General features: G+C 46.6%; 1 long non-coding RNA gene across 4 annotated transcripts in view; it reads right to left on the reverse strand.

The window, feature by feature from the left end:
• The window catches only part of LOC134917674 (uncharacterized), a 166,775-nt gene that overhangs the window by 80,424 nt on the left and 71,109 nt on the right, over positions 1-15,242 (reverse strand). For all 4 annotated transcript variants that reach the window (XR_010177428.1, XR_010177425.1, XR_010177426.1 and 1 more), the window contains exon 3: positions 2,044-2,127. This is a non-coding gene — a long non-coding RNA (uncharacterized LOC134917674). The remainder of the gene's footprint in view (positions 1-2,043; positions 2,128-15,242) is intronic.

Genomic DNA, 15,242 nt, shown 5'->3' on the forward strand with positions numbered 1-15,242 from the left:
CGCCTCTTTAGAAGGATTGGGGAGTGTTCTGTATCAGAAACATTCCGATGGATTGAAACCTGTTTCATTCATAAGTCGAGGTCTAACAAATAGTGAAAAGCGATACCCAGCTCACAAATTAGAGTTCTTGGCTTTGAAATGGAGCGTAATAGATAAATTCCATGACTATCTATATGGAGTGACATTTGAAGTACAAACAGACAATAATCCTCTCACCTATGTCCAAACAACGGCAAAGCTGGATGCCACAGGTCATCGGTGGTTGGCTGCCCTGGCGCTATATGATTTTACATTGAAATACTGACCAGGTGTTAGCAACATTGACGCCGACTCCCTTTCCAGAATTCCAAACCAGCAGATGGAAAATACAGAAGAAGAGTGGATAGAGATGCCAGCGGGAGAAATCAAAGGAATGTGTCATAAAATGAGTTTGGAAGTATCAGCTGGAAGGGAACAAGTCAGCGCCTTGGGAATGAAGTCGACAGCACTACCTCCATCATATTGCTGGATTAGTCATGTAGAGTTTGAAGACTTGCCTAAGTTGAAACGTTATCAAATTCGGCAAGAGCAACAACAGGACCCCAGCATACAACACTTAATTCCCGGTGGTAGAAAATCGGCGATTGCCCATGAATCTCTATTAGAAGTCAGACTGTTGAGGAAACAAAAGCATAAGTTGCTTATAAAAGCAGGAATATTATATCGCAGCACTAGACGAGTGGATGGGCGTAAGACGTTTCAGCTAGTATTACCCAAGACACACCGTGCTCTAATAATGCATACATTACATGACAAGCATGGTCATTTAGGGTTCGAGAAAATGTTAAACCTTATAGCTGATAGATTTTACTGGCCGTGTATGTGGAAGGAAATAAAAGAATACTGCCAAAACTGTGGAAACTGTGTATTACGAAAAACATTACCATCCAGAGTAGCTCCTTTAGTGACATTTAAAAGTAAAGGGCCCATGGACTTGATCTGTATGGTCTTCCTCTCCCTTGAAGTAGAAGAAGGAAAGAAGTGTAATATATTAGTTGTAACCGACCATTTCACTCGTTATGCTCAGGCATATGTGACACCGAATCAAAAGGCCACCACTGTAGCAAATACCTTGTGGGATAAGTTTTTCATCCATTATGGTTTGCCGAACAGGTTGCATACTGATCAAGGGAGAGATTTTGAAAGTCGACTAATAAAGGAAATGTGTTTGAGCTGTGGGATTACCAAATCTAGGACTACTCCATATCACCCTCAAGGGGATCCGCAACCCGAGAGGTTCAACAGAACCCTGTTAGACATGTTAGGGACCCTAAATCCCTTAAACAAACAGCATTGGAAGAAGCATATCGATCGTCTAATACACACGTACAATTGCACCCGAAATGAGGCCACTGGATTCTCACCTTACTATTTAATGTTTGGGAGGGAGGCTAAGCTCCCAATAGATGTATGTATGGGAACTAATGCAGGCAATGACCCTTGTGTTTCTCATTTAAAGTATGTAGAAATACTGAGAAAAGAATTGGGGGATGCTTATGCTTTAGCTGAACGAACTGCCAGTAGGTTGGGAGAAAGGAATAAGGTTCGTTATGATAGAAGTATGCGGGATCAGGTTCTGTTTCCTGGTGATCGAGTGTTGTTAAGACAGCTAGGGATGCCAAGGAAATTTAAAATCTCAAATCGATGGAGAGAGGACCCCTATGTAGTGGTAGAAAAGTTTAAAGACCTGCCTGTGTATAGAATCCAGCCTGAAAATGGACAAGGTGCAGTTTTAACCCATCATAGGCAAAATCTACTTCCCATAGGTAGAGAAGTGCGCCTAGAAGATCTTGAAAGTAAAGATGAGGTAGTACCATTTGAGAAGGAGACATCAAATAAGCTAACTGACTCACTCAAACCTAACAATGATGATAGTTATGAGGGAGAAGATGAAGGTCAGGGTTGTTACTATAAGGATCAATATGTTGAAAGTGGGAAAGTGATTGACATAGGAGACATCAGGGGGCCCCTTGAGTCTCTTACAGAACTTGACCACACAATTACCTATACAGATCCTGTTGAATATGACAGTGCTGTTCAAGGCGAAGAGAGTAGTGGTTCATTAGAGAGGCTTGATCATTATTCTCCCTGTAGTGATATAAGCATAGAACAGAAAACTGTAAATAGGCCGAAGAGAACATGTCAACCCCCATCTATGCTTACTTATGATGAATTGGGGATACCTAGCATTGTACCTAGGATAATACATCCCAGTATGGTAGATGTGTGGCCTTACTATGGATACTTACCAATGCAAGCCTAGGGTTAATTAAATTAGAGATGGTGATCTATTTGCTTTAACATGGTTTTTAATAATTTAAAATAGATCACCAGGGGGAGAGTGTAATGTGATTAATGTACTTATAACATAGAAAATTATATGTCTGATGTATATATAATTATGAGTATATTTATGTGTAATTAATTTATATTAAAAGAAAAATGTGGTGTTTAATGGATGTATATATATGTATTCATTTGTGCATGTATAAATTAGGGATGTGCACTTGAAATTTTTCGGGTTTTGTGTTTTGGTTTTGGGTTCGGTTCCGCGGCCGTGTTTTGGGTTCGACCGCGTTTTGGCAAAACCTCACCGAATTTTTTTTGTCGGATTCGGGTGTGTTTTGGATTCGGGTGTTTTTTTCAAAAAACCCTAAAAAACAGCTTAAATCATAGAATTTGGGGGTCATTTTGATCCCAAAGTATTATTAACCTCAAAAACCATAATTTCCACTCATTTTCAGTCTATTCTGAATACCTCACACCTCACAATATTATTTTTAGTCCTAAAATTTGCACCGAGGTCGCTGGATGACTAAGCTAAGCGACCCTAGTGGCCGACACAAACACCTGGCCCATCTAGGAGTGGCACTGCAGTGTCACGCAGGATGGCCCTTCCAAAAAACACTCCCCAAACAAACAGCACATGACGCAAAGAAGAAAAAAAGAGGCGCAATGAGGTAGCTGTGTGAGTAAGCTAAGCGACCCTAGTGGCCGATACAAACACCTGGCCCATCTAGGAGTGGCACTGCAGTGTCACACAGGATGGCCCTTCCAAAAAACACTCCCCAAACAGCACATGACGCAAAGAAGAAAAAAAGAGGCGCAATGAGGTAGCTGTGTGAGTAAGATAAGCGACCCTAGTGGCCGACACAAACACCTGGCCCATCTATGAGTGGCACTGCAGTGTCACGCAGGATGGCCCTTCCAAAAAACACTCCCCAAACAGCACATGACGCAAAGAAGAAAAAAAGAGGCGCAATGAGGTAGCTGTGTGAGTAAGCTAAGCGACCCTAGTGGCCGACACAAACACCTGGCCCATCTAGGAGTGGCACTGCAGTGTCACGCAGGATGGCCCTTCCAAAAAACACTCCCCAAACAGCACATGACGCAAAGAAGAAAAAAAGAGGCGCAATGAGGTAGCTGTGTGAGTAAGCTAAGCGACCCTAGTGGCCGACACAAACACCTGGCCCATCTAGGAGTGGCACTGCAGTGTCACGCAGGATGGCCCTTCCAAAAAACACTCCCCAAACAGCACATGACGCAAATAAAAATGAAAGAAAAAAGAGGTGCAAGATGGAATTGTCCTTGGGCCCTCCCACCCACCCTTATGTTGTATAAACAGGACATGCACACTTTAACCAACCCATCATTTCAGTGACAGGGTCTGCCACACGACTGTGACTGAAATGACGGGTTGGTTTGGACCCCCACCGAAAAAGAAGCAATTAATCTCTCCTTGCACAAACTGGCTCTACAGAGGAAAGATGTCCACCTCATCATCATCCTCCGATATATCACCGTGTACATCCCGCTCCTCACAGATTATCAATTCGTCCCCACTGGAATCCACCATCTCAGCTCCCTGTGTAATTTGTGGAGGCAATTGCTGCTGGTCAATGTCTCCACGGAGGAATTGATTATAATTCATTTTAATGAACATCATCTTCCCAACATTTTCTGGAAGTAACCTCGTATGCAGATTGCTGACAAGGTGAGCGGCGGCACTAAACACTCTTTCGGAGTACACACTTGTGGGAGGGCAACTTAGGTAGAATAAAGCCAGTTTGTGCAAGGGCCTCCAAATTGCCTCTTTTTCCTGCCAGTATAAGTACGGACTGTCTGACGTGCCTACTTGGATGCGGTCACTCATATAATCCTCCACCATTCTTTCAATGGTGAGAGAATCATATGCAGTGACAGTAGACGACATGTCCGTAATCGTTGTCAGGTCCTTCAGTCCGGACCAGATGTCAGCATCAGCAGTCGCTCCAGACTGCCCTGCATCACCGCCAGCGGGTGGGCTCGGAATTCTGATCCTTTTCCTCGCACCCCCAGTTGCGGGAGAATGTGAAGGAGGAGATGTTGACAGGTCGCGTTCCGCTTGACTTGACAATTTTGTCACCAGCAGGTCTTTGAACCCCAGCAGACTTGTGTCTGCCGGAAAGAGAGATCCAAGGTAGGTTTTAAATCTAGGATCGAGCACGGTGGCCAAAATGTAGTGCTCTGATTTCAACAGATTGACCACCCGTGAATCCTTGTTAAGCGAATTAAGGGCTCCATCCACAAGTCCCACATGCCTAGCGGAATCGCTCCCTTTTAGCTCCTCCTTCAATGCCTCCAGCTTCTTCTGCAAAAGCCTGATGAGGGGAATGACCTGACTCAGGCTGGCAGTGTCTGAACTGACTTCACGTGTGGCAAGTTCAAAAGGTTGCAGAACCTTGCACAACGTTGAAATCATTCTCCACTGCGCTTGAGACAGGTACATTCCACCTCCTATATCGTGCTCAATTGTATAGGCTTGAATGGCCTTTTGCTGCTCCTCCAACCTCTGAAGCATATAGAGGGTTGAATTCCACCTCGTTACCACTTCTTGCTTCAGATGATGGCAGGGCAGGTTCAGGCGTTTTTGGTGGTGCTCCAGTCTTCTGTACGTGGTGCCTGTACGCCGAAAGTGTCCCGCAATTCTTCTGGCCACCGACAGCATCTCTTGCACGCCCCTGTCGTTTTTTAAAAAATTCTGCACCACCAAATTCAAGGTATGTGCAAAACATGGGACGTGCTGGAATTTGCCCATATTTAATGCACACACAATATTGCTGGCGTTGTCCGATGCCACAAATCCACAGGAGAGTCCAATTGGGGTAAACCATTCCGCGATGATCTTCCTCAGTTGCCGTAAGAGGCTTTCAGCTGTGTGCGTATTCTGGAAACCGGTGATACAAAGCGTAGCCTGCCTAGGAAAGAGTTGGCGTTTGCGAGATGCTGCTACTGGTGCCGCCGCTGCTGTTCTTGCGGCGGGAGTCCATACATCTACCCAGTGGGCTGTCACAGTCATATAGTCCTGACCCTGCCCTGCTCCACTTGTCCACATGTCCGTGGTTAAGTGGACATTGGGTACAACTGCATTTTTTAGGACACTGGTGAGTCTTTTTCTGACGTCCGTGTACATTCTCGGTATCGCCTGCCTAGAGAAGTGGAACCTAGATGGTATTTGGTAACGGGGGCACACTGCCTCAATAAATTGTCTAGTTCCCTGTGAACTAACGGCGGATACCGGACGCACGTCTAACACCAACATAGTTGTCAAGGCCTCAGTTATCCGCTTTGCAACAGGATGACTGCTGTGATATTTCATCTTCCTCGCAAAGGACTGTTGGACAGTCAATTGCTTGGTGGAAGTAGTAAAAGTGGGCTTACGACTTCCCCTCTGGGATGACCATCGACTCCCAGCAGCAACAACAGCAGCGCCAGCAGCAGTAGGCGTTACACGCAAGGATGCATCGGAGGAATCCCAGGCAGGAGAGGACTCGTCAGAATTGCCAGTGACATGGCATGCAGGACTATTGGCATTCCTGGGGAAGGAGGAAATTGACACTGAGGGAGTTGGTGGGGTGGTTTGCGTGAGCTTGGTTACAAGAGGAAGGGATTTACTGGTCAGTGGACTGCTTCCGCTGTCGCCCAAAGTTTTTGAACTTGTCACTGACTTATTATGAATGCGCTGCAGGTGACGTATAAGGGAGGATGTTCCGAGGTGGTTAACGTCCTTACCCCTACTTATTACAGCTTGACAAAGGCAACACACGGCTTGACAAATGTTGTCCGCATTTCTGGTGAAATACTTCCACACCGAAGAGCAGATTTTTTTGGTATTTTCACCAGGCATGTCAACGGCCCTATTCCTCCCACGGACAACAGGTGTCTCCCCGGGTGCCTGACTTAAACAAACCACCTCACCATCAGAATCCTCCTTGTCAATTTCCTCCCCAGCGCCAGCAACACCCATATCCTCCTCATCCTGGTGTACTTCAACACTGACATCTTCAATCTGACTATCAGGAACTGGACTGCGGGTGCTCCTTCCAGCACTTGCAGGGGGCGTGCAAATGGTGGAAGGCGCATGCTCTTCACGTCCAGTGTTGGGAAGGTCAGGCATCGCAACCGACACAATTGGACTCTCCTTGTGGATTTGGGATTTCGAAGAACGCACAGTTCTTTGCGGTGCTTTTGCCAGCTTGAGTCTTTTCAGTTTTCTAGCGAGAGGCTGAGTGCTTCCATCCTCATGTGAAGCTGAACCACTAGCCATGAACATAGGCCAGGGCCTCAGCCGTTCCTTGCCACTCCGTGTGGTAAATGGCATATTGGCAAGTTTACGCTTCTCCTCCGACAATTTTATTTTAGATTTTGGAGTCCTTTTTTTACTGATATTTGGTGTTTTGGATTTTACATGCTCTGTACTATGACATTGGGCATCGGCCTTGGCAGACGACGTTGCTGGCATTTCATCGTCTCGGCCATGACTAGTGGCAGCAGCTTCAGCACGAGGTGGAAGTGGATCTTGATCTTTCCCTAATTTTGGAACCTCAACATTTTTGTTCTCCATATTTTAATAGGCACAACTAAAAGGCACCTCAGGTAAACAATGTAGATGGATGGATACTAGTATACTTATGGATGGACGAGCGACTGCCGACACAGAGGTAGCTACAGCCGTGGACTACCGTACTGTGTCTGCTGCTAATATAGACTGGATGATAATGAGATGAAATCAATATATATATATATATATATATATATATAATATCACTAGTACTGCAGCCGGACAGGTATATATATTTATTATGTAATGACTGATGACGGACCTGCTGGACACTGTCAGCTCAGCAGCACCGCAGACTGCTACAGTAAGCTACTATAGTAGTATGTATAAAGAAGAAAGAAAAAAAAAACCACGGGTAGGTGGTATACAATTATGGATGGACGAGCGACTGCCGACACAGAGGTAGCTACAGCCGTGGACTACCGTACTGTGTCTGCTGCTAATATAGACTGGATGATAAGGAGACGAATTATATATATATATATATATATATATATATATATATATATATATATATATATATAATATCACTAGTACTGCAGCCGGACAGGTATATATATTTATTATGTAATGACTGATGACGGACCTGCTGGACACTGTCAGCTCAGCAGCACCGCAGACTGCTACAGTAAGCTACTATAGTAGTATGTATAAAGAAGAAAGAAAAAAAAAAACCACGGGTAGGTGGTATACAATTATGGATGGACTAGCGACTGCCGACACAGAGGTAGCTACAGCCGTGGACTACCGTACTGTGTCTGCTGCTAATATAGACTGGATGATAATGAGATGAAATCAATATATATATATAATAAGAATTTACTTACCGATAATTCTATTTCTCGGAGTCCGTAGTGGATGCTGGGGTTCCTGAAAGGACCATGGGGAATAGCGGCTCCGCAGGAGACAGGGCACAAAAAGTAAAGCTTTAGGATCAGGTGGTGTGCACTGGCTCCTCCCCCTATGACCCTCCTCCAAGCCTCAGTTAGGTACTGTGCCCGGACGAGCGTACACAATAAGGAAGGATTTATGAATCCCGGGTAAGACTCATACCAGCCACACCAATCACACTGTACAACCTGTGATCTGAACCCAGTTAACAGTATGATAACAGCGGAGCCTCTGAAAAGATGGCTCACAACAATAATAACCTGATTTTTGTAACTATGTACAAGTAATGCAGATAATCCGCACTTGGGATGGGCGCCCAGCATCCACTACGGACTCCGAGAAATAGAATTATCGGTAAGTAAATTCTTATTTTCTCTATCGTCCTAGTGGATGCTGGGGTTCCTGAAAGGACCATGGGGATTATACCAAAGCTCCCAAACGGGCGGGAGAGTGCGGATGACTCTGCAGCACCGAATGAGAGAACTCCAGGTCCTCCTTAGCCAGGGTATCAAATTTGTAGGATTTTACAAACGTGTTTGCCCCTGACTAAATATCCGCTCGGCAAAGTTGTAAAGCCGAGACCCCTCGGGCAGCTGCCCAAGATGAGCCCACCTTCCTTGTGGAATGGGCATTTACATATTTTGGCTGTGGCAGGCCTGCCACAGAATGTGCAAGCTGAATTGTATTACACATCCAACTAGCAAAAGTCTGCTTAAAAGCAAGAGCACCCAGTTTGTTGGGTGCATACAGGATAACAGCAAGTCAGTTTTCCTGACTCCAGCCGTCCTGGAACCTATATTTTCAGGGCCCTGACCACATCTAGCAACTTGGAGTCCTCCAAGTCCCTAGTAGGCGCAAGACACCACAATAAGCTGGTTCAGGTGAAACACTGACACCACCTTAGGGAGAGAACTGGGGACGAGTCCGCAGCTCTGCCCTGTCCGAATGGACAAACAGATATGGGCTTTTTTGAGAAAAAAACCACCAATTTGACACTCGCCTGGTCCAGGCCAGGTCCAAGAGCATGTTCACTTTTCATGTGAGATGCTTCAAATCCACAGATTTGACTGGTTTTAAACCAATGTGTTTTGAGGAATCCCAGAACTACGTTGAGATCCCACAGTGCCACTGGAGGCACAAAAGGGGGTTGTATATGCAATACTCCCTTGACAAACTTCTGGACTTCAGGAACTGAAGCCAATTCTTTCTGGAAGAAAAATCGACAGGGCCGAAATTTGAACCTTAATGGACCCCAATTTGAGGCCCATAGACACTCCTGTTTGCAAGAAATGCAGGAATCGACCGAGTTGAAATTTCTTCGTGGGGCCTTCCTGGCCTCACACCACGCAACATATTTTCGCCACATGTGGTGATAATGTTGTGCGGTCACCTCCTTTCTGGCTTTGACCAGGGTAGGAATGACCTCTTCCTGAATGCCTTTTCCCTTAGGATCCGGCGTTCCACCGCCATGCCGTCAAACGCAGCTGCGGTAAGTCTTGGAACAGACATGGTACTTGCTGAAACAAGTCCCTTCTTAGCGGCAGAGGCCATAAGTCCTCTGTGAGCATCTCTTGAAGTTCCGGGTACCAAGTCCTTCTTGGCCAATCCGGAGCCATGAGTATAGTTCTTACTCCTCTACGTCTTATAATTCTCAGTACCTTAGGTATGAAAAGCAGAGGATGGAACACATACACCGACTGGTACACCCACGGTGTTACCAGAACGTCCACAGCTATTGCCCGAGGGTCTCTTAACCTGGCGCAATACCTGTCCCGTTTTTTGTTCAGACGGGACGCCATCATGTCCACCTTTGGTAATTCCCAACGGTTTACAATTATGTGGAAAACTTCCCCATGAAGTTCCCACTCTGCCGGGTGGAGGTCGTGCCTACTGAGGAAGTCTGCTTCCCAGTTTCCATTCCCGGAATGAAACACTGCTGACAGTGCTATCACATGATTTTCCGCCCAGCGAAAAGTCCTTGCAGTTTTTGCCACTGCCCTCCTGCTTCTTGTGCCGCCCTGTCTATTTACGTGGGCGACTGCCGTGATGTTTTATCCCACTGGATCAATACCGGCTGACCTTGAAGCAGAGGTCTTGCTAAGCTTAGAGCATTATAAATTTACCCTTAGCTATATTTATGTGGAGAAAAATCTCCAGACTTGATCACACTCCCTGGAAATTTTTTCCTTGTGTGACTGCTCCCCAGCCTCTCGGGCTGGCCTCCGTGGTCACCAACATCCAAAACTGAATGCCGAATCTGCGGCCCTCTAGAAGATGAGCACTCTGTAACCACCACAGGAGAGACACCCTTGTCCTTGGATATAGGGTTATCCGCTGATGCATCTGAAGATGCGATCCGGACCATTTGTCCAGCAGATCCCACTGAAAAGTTCTTGCATGAAATCTGCCGACTGGAATTGCTTCGAAGGAAGTCACCATTTTTTTACCATGGCCCTTGTGCAATGATGCACTGATTTTAGGAGGTTCCTGACTAGCTCGGATAACTCCCTGGCTTTCTCTTCCGGGAGAAACACCTTTTTCTGGACTGTGTCCAGAATCATCCCTAAGCACAGGAGACATGTTGTCGGGATCAGCTGCGATTTTGGAATATTTAGAATCCACCCCTGCTGTTGTAACAGTATCCGAGATAGTGCTACTCCGACCTCCAACTGTTCCCTGGACTTTGCCCTTATCAGGAGATCGTCCAAGTAAGGGATAATTAAGACGCCTTTTCTTCGAAGAAGAACCATCATTTCGGCCATTACCTTGGTAAAGACCCGGGGTGCCGTAGACAATCCAAACGGCAGCGTCTGAAACTGATAGTGACAGTTCTGTACCACGAACCTGAGGTACCCTTAGTGATAAGGGCAAATTTGGGACATGGAGGTAAGCATCCCTGATGTCTCGGGACACCAGATAGTCCCCTTCTTCCCGGTTCGTTATCACTGCTCTGAGTGACTCCATCTTGATTTGAACCTTTGTAAGTGTTCAAATTTTTTTAGATTTAGAATAGGTCTCACCTAGCCTTCTGGCTTCAGTACCACAATATAGTGTGGAATAATACCCCCTTTTCTTGTTGTAGGAGGGGTAATTTAATTATCACCTGCTGGGAATACAGCTCGTGAATTTTTTCCCATACTGCCTCCTTGTCGGAGGGAGACCTTGGTAAAGCAGACTTCAGGAGCCTGCGCAGGGGAAACGTCTCGACATTCCAAACTGTACCCCTGGGATACTACTTGTAGGATCCAGGGGTCCTGTACGGTCTCAGCGTCATGCTGAGAGCTTGTCAGAAGCGGTGGAACGCTTCTGTTCCTGGGAATGGGCTGCCTGCTGCAGTCTTCTTCCCTTTCCTCTATCCCTGGGCAGATATGACTCTTATAGGGACGAAAGGACTGAAGCTGAAAAGACGGTGTCTTTTTCTGCAGAGATGTGACTTAGGGTAAAAACGGTGGATTTTCCAGCAGTTGCCGTGGCCACCAGGTCCGATGGACCGACCCCAAATAACTCCTCTTCCTTTATACGGCAATACACCTTTGTGCCGTTTGGAATCTGCATCACCTGACCACTGTCGTGTCCATAAACATCTTCTGGCAGATATGGACATCGCACTTACTCTTGATGCCAGAGTGCAAATATCCCTCTGTGCATCTCGCATATATAGAAATACATCCTTTAAATGCTCTATAGTCAATAAAATACTGTCCCTGTCAAGGGTATCAATATTTTTAGTCAGGGAATCCGACCAAGCCACCCCAGCTCTGCACATCCAGGCTGAGGCGATCGCTGGTCGCAGTATAACACCAGTATGTGTGTATATACTTTTTATGATATTTTTCCAGCCTCCTGTCAGCTGGCTCCTTGAGGACGGCCCTATCTATAGACGGTACCGCCACTTGTTCTGATAAGCGTGTGAGCGCCTTATCCACCCTAAGGGGTGTTTCCCAACGCGCCCTAACTTCTGGCGGGAAAGGGTATACCGCCCATATTTTCTATCGGGGGGAACCCACGCATCATCACACACTTCATTTTATTTATCTGATTCAGGAAAAACTACGGTAGTTTTTTCACATCCCACATAATACCCTGTTTTGTGGTACTTGTAGTATCAGAAATATGTAACACCTCCTTCATTGCCCTTAACGTGTGGCCCTAATAAGGAATACGTTTGTTTATTCACCGTCGACACTGGATTCAGTGTCCCTGTCTGTGTCTGTGTCGACCGACTAAAGTAAACGGGCGTTTTAAAACCCCTGACGGTGTTTTTGAGACGTCTGGACCGGTACTAATTGTTTGTCGGCCGTCTCATGTCGTCAACCGACCTTGGCGCGTGTTGACATTATCACGTAATTCCCTAAATAAGCCATCCATTCCGGTGTCGACTCCCTAGAGAGTGACATCACCATTACAGGCAATTGCTCCACCTCCTCACCAACATCGTCCTCATACATGTCGACACACACGTACCGACACACAGCACACACACAGGGAATGCTCTGATAGAGGACAGGACCTACTAGCCCTTTGGAGAGACAGAGGGAGAGTTTGCCAGCACACACCAAAAAACGCTATAATTATATAGGGACAACCTTATATAAGTGTTTTCCCTTATAGCATCTTTTTTATATATTTCTAACGCCAAATTAGTGCCCCCCCCTCTCTGTTTTAACCCTGTTTCTGTAGTGCAGTGCAGGGGAGAGCCTGGGAGCCTTCCCTCCAGCCTTTCTGTGAGGGAAAATGGCGCTGTGTGCTGAGGAGATAGGCCCCGCCCCTTTTTCGGCGGCCTCGTCTCCCGCTCTTAACGGATTCTGGCAGGGGTTAAATATCTCCATATAGCCCCCGGAGGCTATATGTGAGGTATTTTTAGCCAAAAAAGGTTTTCATTTGCCTCCCAGGGCGCCCCCCTCCCAGCGCCCTGCACCCTCAGTGACTGTCGTGTGAAGTGTGCTGAGAGGAAAATGGCGCACAGCTGCAGTGCTGTGCGCTACCTTAAGAAGACTGAGGAGTCTTCTGCCGCCGATTCTGGACCTCTTCTCGTTTCAGCATCTGCAAGGGGGCCGGCGGCGAGGCTCCGGTGACCATCCAGGCTGTACCTGTGATCGTCCCTCTGGAGCTAATGTCCAGTAGCCAAGAAGCCAATCCATCCTGCACGCAGGTGAGTTCACTTCTTCTCCCCTAAGTCCCTCGTTGCAGTGATCCTGTTGCCAGCAGGACTCACTGTAAAATAAAAAACCTAAGCTAAACTTTTCTAAGCAGCTCTTTAGGAGAGCCACCTAGATTGCACCCTTCTCGGCCGGGCACAAAAATCTAACTGAGGCTTGGAGGAGGGTCATAGGGGGAGGAGCCAGTGCACACCACCTGATCCTAAAGCTTTACTTTTTGTGCCCTGTCTCCTGCGGAGCCGCTATTCCCCATGGTCCTTTCAGGAACCCCAGCATCCACTAGGACGATAGAGAAATATAATATCACTAGTACTGCAGCCGGACAGGTATATATATTTATTATGTAATGACTAATGACGGACCTGCTGGACACAGTCAGCTCAGCAGCACCGCAGACTGCTACAGTAAGCTACTATAGTAGTATGTATAAAGAAGAAATAAAAAAAAAACCACGGGTAGGTGGTATACAATATTATATATATATTATATACAATTATATATATATATATATATATATATATATATATATATATATATATATATATATATATATATATATATTCTGGTGGTGACTGGTGGTCAGGTCACTGGTCACACTATCAGCAACTTGCAAGTAGTACTCCTAAGCAGACAATCACAATATATATTATACTGGTGGTCAGTGTGGTCACAATGGCAGTGTGGCACTCTGGCAGCAAAAGTGTGCACTGTACGTTATATGTACTCCTGAGTCCTGCTCTCAGACTCTAACTGCTCCCCACTGTCAGTGTCTCCCCCACAAGTCAGATAATATACAGTCACACTATCTATCACTTCAGCAAGTAACTAGTACTCCTCCTAATGCTCCCCAAAATTACTACTGTGTCTCTCTCTACTGTCTCACTCTCTTCTCTATAAACGGAGAGGACGCCAGCCACGTCCTCTCCCTATGAATCTCAATGCACGTGTGAAAATGGCGGCGACGCGCGGCTCCTTATATAGAATCCGAGTCTCGCGATAGAATCCGAGCCTCGCGAGAATCCGACAGCGGGATGATGACGTTCGGGCGCGCTCGGGTTAACCGAGCAAGGCGGGAAGATCCGTGTCGCTCGGCCCCGTGTAAAAAAAACATGAAGTTCGGGCGGGTTCGGATTCCGAGGAACCGAACCCGCTCATCCCTAGTATAAATGTGTATAGATGAATTTGAAGGGTTAAATATTTGTAGTTTATTTATTAAATTATATATGTTAAAGTGATGTGAGTACAGGAGTTTAACATTTAGACTGCAGTAACGTAGTATAGGAAAGATAGAGAGGGAGAAGCTATGTGGGTTCGGAGATATCTGTCAGTGAGCATTCTGTCAAGCCTGACAGCTCTGACAGAAAACTCTGGAATGTCTCGAGCGCCCCACGAGCACTACAGTGCTGCTGACCAGGGGGGATAGCTCGAGGCTTAGGCGGGAAGAGGGGGGCACGAGCTGTAGTCTGAAACAGTATAAATAAAGCTCCCCGCCGGCTGTTGGCAGTCTGCTGATCCCCTGGCTAGTGTGTGCACTTGGGCCCGGCGCGCCGCTGACAAAGAGCTGTCAGCTGTAAACATACAGTGGCGCCGCTGGGACCAAGTAGTACTACCAAACCAGGCGAGCTAAACGAGAAGCTTACCCGTAGTGCTGGTGCGGCTGAAGATCGGTGGAGCCTGCTGCGAGAGGTGATGCGGCTGTGGGAGAAAGAGGGGAAGATGCGCTGGTGCCGCCGGAGGTCAGCGGACCGCCCGCTGTAAGTAACCGCCGCTTGAAGAAGGGAGAGGCGCTTGCTCCGGGTTCCGGACAGCTGTGACAGCCAAGCGCAGTGAGAGAAGCCGGCGGGTCACCATAGTAACGGCGGAGAAAACGGAAGCAGTCAGAAGGCTTCCTTGGTAACCAGGGCCATAGCCATAAACAGCAACAGTAATTCAGCTGATCTCAGCCTCCAGCCGCTAAAGGAGAGAGTCGGGGGAGTGCCAGCAGCCTGCTCTTCAGAGCGTAAGTGCACATTTAATATCTTGCACCCTAACACGCTGAGACAGAGTACTCACACTACACATTCCTGTGAGTTACCTAAGGTACTCCTGTAATAGGATCAATTAACTGCAAAAGCTCCACTTAACAGAGCATAACTCAGCAAGCCTATTGTAGTGTAAGGAAGCACTACACATGTTTATATTATAAGGGTGGCGGGACATGGTAACTGCTATAGACTCAAAACCTAACATCTATCACTGCACTGCCTATCCAGGTGATGCCTCACTGACTATAA

Source organism: Pseudophryne corroboree, chromosome 1, assembly GCF_028390025.1.
Source record: "Pseudophryne corroboree isolate aPseCor3 chromosome 1, aPseCor3.hap2, whole genome shotgun sequence".
Lineage (NCBI taxonomy): Eukaryota > Metazoa > Chordata > Amphibia > Anura > Myobatrachidae > Pseudophryne > Pseudophryne corroboree.